The sequence below is a fragment of the Eucalyptus grandis genome, chromosome 1 (assembly GCF_016545825.1).
Source record: "Eucalyptus grandis isolate ANBG69807.140 chromosome 1, ASM1654582v1, whole genome shotgun sequence".
NCBI classification, from domain to species: Eukaryota; Viridiplantae; Streptophyta; class Magnoliopsida; order Myrtales; family Myrtaceae; genus Eucalyptus; species Eucalyptus grandis.
The window spans coordinates 31,303,381-31,309,535 of NC_052612.1; positions in this window are offsets into that span (position 1 = coordinate 31,303,381).

A 6,155-nucleotide genomic window follows, 5' to 3' on the forward strand; every position below is an offset into this window, starting at 1 on the left:
CAGCAGGTCGCGGGTGGCGTCACCGGTTGGTAGAGGGCGAACTGACGACGAACGGACCAGGGGACAGCGTCGGGATCGTCACGAATCAGCACGATGGCGGCTTCGTCGGGATGGTGGAACGGCTCGGCAGCAGCGACGAGCAGGGTTGAGCTGCTGCGGGGAGCGTCGGCGAAGGAGATCGGAGGCGCGAGCGTCACGGGATCCGGTACTCGGGTGGTCAGAGGCGCAGCAACAGCGGGAGCAGAACGGACCGGCTCGGAATCGGCTGGGCTGCGGGTTGCAGAGTCGCGGTCGTCGGGCGTCAGGCACCGGGTGGTCGCGGACGGAGGTGCTGCAGGGGCGTCGGGCACCGAGCGGAGACGGAGCAGCGCGGGCTACTGGTGGAGGGAAGTCGTTGCTCGCAGGAGATGGAAGCGCGGCTGCCGACGTCGGTAGCGGTGGAAGGAGAGTGCAGAGGGTCGGCGAGGCGGTAGCTGCAGGCGTCGGCTTTGCAGCTTTTGAGCAGAAGGGGTCGCCGGCGGACGTGGAGGTGATGGCGTCGCGCTCCGGCGGAGGTGCGGTCGCTGGACGCTGGGGCGGCAGCGCTTACGGGGACGTGCAGCGGCGGAGGTTCGGATGACCGGTCGAGCAGATGCGGACGAGGGGAAGCTCTGGAGAAGATGAACAGTAGCTCTTTTTTTTTCTCTTTTTTTTTTTTTTTTTTACCTTTTCTCTCTCTCTCTGTCACTCTCACGTCTTCTCCCTCTGCTCTCTTCTTTTTCACTTCACCTTTTGACTTTTCTCCCCTTTCTCTCTACATTCCCTGCCCTCTCTCTCTCTCTGCAGAAGCAAAAGCTTCTCTTCACTTTTCCTTTTTTGGCCGAACGAAGAGAAGTTCCCCACTTTTTTTCTCTTTCAATTTTCTATTTTTTCTCTTTCGACGAAAGATGAAGAGAAGCCCCCCTCGCTCGATTATGAAACCTCGCATTTTATAGTGAAAGCGCTCAAAGTTGTTGAAGACTTCCCAATATTCACTCAACTTCTTCAACAAAAATGCGGCTCCAAAACCACACGGCTGTTGCATTTTTGAATTCAAAGTTTGTTTTCAAAATTTCCCTCTATAATCAAATATTATCTTTCATTTTTAAAAATGAATTTAAATTAGGTGTCAACAATCATATTCACTGATCATAAAAACACCTTGAATTAATTCACTTTTGTGTACCATAGGAGCAAACATATTTCGATTTTTCTCAAAATAAAGGCATTAGTCCGCCAGAACTTCCATTAGTAAAGGATTGTCTATGTTTTTATTTTGGAACATGAACTTCTTTGTTTGCTAGAATCAATGGTTGGCTACAAAAATCTGATTTCTCTAAATATGATTCGATGTTCACAAATATGAGCTTAGACTAAGACATGTCAAGCATGGATTAACTGCAAGGTAATTCAACATATTTTCGGTATCATAGACAATTTTCTTGGACTAATTCTAAATGAAGTTCGAAATCTTACACTAAAAAAATTGGTAAGTATTATCTTTGGGGTGACATATACAATTTTATTTAAGGAACAAAGTGGAATTTAGCTCTAAAATTTTCCTCTCTTACTCTAACTATAATTGGCAAATTGAGATACCGAATCATGAATTTAAATCATAAATTCATGAATATGAAATCGAGAATCAAATTGTATTAATCTGGTGAAATGATTTCTATAATTTTTTTTGTCCAAATATGTGAGTACCGATGCAATTGTTTCTCAGTGACGTTGGGTTGTGTTAGCCTTTGCAGCCTTCAAAGCATAAACACTCGAAATAAAACATGATTATATGATGATGACTACTTTGGAAAAAAAAATTTCAAAAAAATTTGCTTTTATCGTTTAGAAAAAGTAGTCATGCCTAACTATTTTCGTAGATAATTAAAAAAAATTCTATCCATTTATTTTTGTAAGCGAAACAAACGATTATTTGTTGGAAAATATTTTTGAAAGCACATATTTATGTGAAACAAATGCATCCTTGTAATATTGCTCCTCTCTTTATGATTATATTGTACTTTTGGTTCGCAATAGAAATAGTTGCATGATTTAACTTAATTTTTTTGGCCATTTATAACTAATGTAACTCATGAACTTTATGTGAAAAAACCGAATAATGACTATATTAACTTAGATCTACAGTGATATATCCGTTGATGATGAAAATATCTTGGGGAGAATTACCAAAAAAGTCTTCAACATATTACAATTGTGCCAATTTAGTCTTAAACTTATTTCTTTTTTTTTTTTTATACCAATTTAGCCTTAAATCTTTTGCATTTATGCCAATTTAGTGCTTTTGGTCAATATTAGCTGGCCGACACTGACATAGACATCGGTTGATGCCAATCATTTAGCGATGTTGACGTAGACAATTTTTAATAATTTTTTTAATTTTTTTTTTCAAATATTTATATTTTTTCCTTTTTTTTTCTTCCTTCTTCCTTTAGCTTGCTGGCCAGAGGTGAGGGCCGACGAGGTTTAGCCTCGTTGGCCAATGGCAAGGCTCAAACCTATCAGCCATTGGCGAGGGCAAGCCTCACTTCACCATGGCAAGGCTAGCCTTGCCGTCCTTAGGTGAGGCCCTGCTAGATTTGGCGAGGCTTGGCCTTGCCTAGCCATGGTAAGGTGGCCTCGCCATCACCACCAATGGCCGATGGGGCTAAGCCTTGCCATTGGTTGGTGAGATCAGCAAGCAGAGGAAGAAGGAAGAAGGAAGAAGGAGGAAAAGAAAAGAGAAAGAAAAATAAAAAAAAAAATTCGAAAAAAATAAAATATTATTAAAAAATTATCCATGTCATTGTTAGCCACTCAAAATTCACCAAATAAATTGAATTGACACAAATAAAAGATAAGAAAGTGTATTCACTATTATTTTTAAAGCAACAAATCCCATTTGCAGCGTTTTAAATGGTATTTTTATATGAAAACTGTTTATACAATCTAACCAAACTATAATTAACTAATTAATTATGCAGATATCCTTATTCATCAATTCATGTGTATCTTTTTTTCCCCCAAAACACTGAAAAAGCAAACAATTCACTCAAGAAGCCTATGTGTATCTGTATTTGGTAAATATTTTAAGGAATGAATCTCATAATGAACGCGGTTTTCGAATAACCTTATGGGTTGATCTGGCAAAAGAGACTAGATGAAAGTGTGTGTTGTGGTATGGTAGCCTTATGGTTTAGCTTGGCGAAAGAGACTTGGTTAGAAGCTTGTGCTATGGCATAGCAACGAGGTCTTCATGGTCTAGCTTGGAGTAAGGGACGAGAATGGAGGTAAGCATTGGAGATTCAAGTCGAGACATATTGATACAAAATGATATTTGAATTAAGATGAAGCAATCCTAACATCAAGCTCATACGTGGGAGAAAAAATATTAAGATGTTAGAAAAAGTCTCACGGTGGAAAATTGGTCTTTGTGTAAAGTATTTAATATATCATAATTGGAAACATGTTGATGCAAAAGAAAACCTGAGCTAAAGAGGAGCAGAGCTAACACTAAGATAACACGCGAGGGAAATATTATTAAGATGTACGTGTGAGGTGTGTTAAAATAAAAGTTACTATCACGAGACAAACAACTAGGCTACATTTGGCAATTAGGATAAAATTCGAGATAAGATATGATTTATCATATCCTATGTTTGACACTCACTTAAGACAGGATAAAGTCGAATATAGACAAGATAAAATTATTTCACGGGGATTGCTAATGTCCATAATAGAAAAGTTGTCACGCCCGAACCTCGAGCGTGCCAAAATCCCGCCATGGTCATGCAAATGCGACATTCCCGGGTAGTGTCACCGACCCCATTAATTTATTATTGCAGAAGCGGAACGTATTATAAAACCCCTGACAAAAACTCACGGGATAGGAAAGCAAGAAACCAACTCATTCATAAACAAACATGCTTTCAAAGGTAACCACACTCGGCTTTACACATATACCAAAAATTGGTAGTTTACAAAAGGGATCAGTCCTATGACCACTAGTCGGACTCGTTCTTCGATCCCACTTCTGAGTGATCAGCCTCTGGGGGTTCTACCATCTACGGTTCTGAAATTTTGGTCCACAACAGGGTGAGACATTGTCTCAGCAAGTTCAACCCCCTAAACCCCTATTAGAAAGAAAATACGCCCAAGGGTGGCCTAGCCACACCACATAGAGAACTTACCTCGCCTCAGTTCCTTCCTGCAGGTTAGCACGATTTAAATCACTCAATCATAGATAGTAATAGAAACTTAAACCACTGGAACGCCAACAATATCATTTCGAACGACCACAAGAGTCTGGATTATAAGACTAAATTGTTATGACACGTCTCATACCATGCCACACGATTCCGTCCCATAATCCGACCCGTCAATAACACTCATCATGCGATCCAATTGTTATTCACTGCCACACAAGGGCATAGCCTACTCTCAGTTCGGCTATCTACTGACATTAATGCCAAGCATTGCCTCCCCCCTTGAAGCGCGGCTTCGTCACTACATTGACAACATTCGTAAAGGAGCATGGGTCTAGTTGGCCTAGCCTCTACTTTGACCCCCATTCGTTGTAAGGGGCATCCCATATAAGGCAAGTTCGACTCAACAGCCCTGGACAACTTCCTCTTAATTATCACACAACAAAATCATACTCGACCCCAGGACACTTTGCATTTCACTCAATGCTTCCAGTTAAAATAGTGATCCCAGCCATTTTTCTTCATATTAAAAACATTTGAGAAAGTAGTTGTGTGTGTGGATACACAATCAAATTCGAACCAGAAAAACTAACACCATTCTTTTTCAAACCCCACTGCTTGATATAATACTTAAAATCCATTTTCAGTGTCAAACCCGACACTCGGGATTTTCTGAAGAAATTATATACTTTTCACAATCATCACTCAATTTTACAATTCAGCAATCAATTGCACAAATCATCACTCAGTTTGCAATATCCACTCATCATATTAATAATTTGAATACACAGCAGCGGTGAGCATGAAATTCTGAGAAAATAAGGTCCCAAAATAATTTTCGGAATTTAATAAATAATTAATTTTATTCCGAAATTAATTAAATAATAATATTTTAATAATTTCGAATAAATATATATTATTAAATCATTTAATAATTTCGGAATACTTAAATAAATAAAAAATAAATCCCTTTAAGTCACATCAAGGCTTATATTAATATAAACATTCACTTAGCCTTAAATTAAACACACTTTAAGTTAATTAAGCACCTTAATATAATCTACACTTAAATAAATTAAATTAACCACCTAATAACACTTAACATAAATTAAACCTCCCTACGCATAATTAACCCTCTAATCAAGATTTAGTGAACTAAACTCACTCGATTAACGAACCGATCGGACCAAAACGACGGGGTCGTCATGGGGATTGACTTTCCTCAAGGCGGGCCAAGCATCCGGGGTCGGGAAGTCGGCCAAAACAGCCAAAATTAGGCTGGAATACCCATTTTTGTTTGCTGCTGTCCGCTGCGGTTTGAGGCCGAGAAAGGGTAGATCCGGTGTCGGCTTGGGTTGGAAACGGACGGAGGAGTTGCAGTGGTGCCGTGCGGCCGACGACGGGGTCTCACGGTGATCGAAGGTGGCTGAACAGCTTCGGGACGAGCTGATGCAGCAGCTGCGACGCAGAGGCAGGCGAGAGGGAGACGGAGTCGTGCAGAGCAGCGGCGAGCATTGACGGCCGTGCGGAGGGATGAATGGTGATGGGCGGTGGCGGAGGCTCCTCCGGCGGCGTACGGCTTCAGACGGGCTTCTCTGGTTTGTTGCTGGTTTTCGAAGCCTTCAAGGCACACCAAAGAAAGAGGAGAGACGGTCGAACAGCAAGGGGAGAGAGTGAGGCGGAGGGTTGCGGTGGTGACGACTCCGGCTGCGGCTGTGACGGCTGTTGGGTTTCCGCTTCAAGGCTTCTTCGATTGCTGGGTTTCGAAGCCGCAAGGAGAGGTGGAGGAGAAAGGGTCAACGGACGAAGGGCAGAGCGGCGAGCTAGACGATGGCGAGTGGGAGCGTGGGGCTTCGCACATGGATGGGCGACGACCGCCATGGCGGTGAGCGGCAGACGAGCTGGGCGTCAGGCTAGTGGGTCTCGCACGGTTGG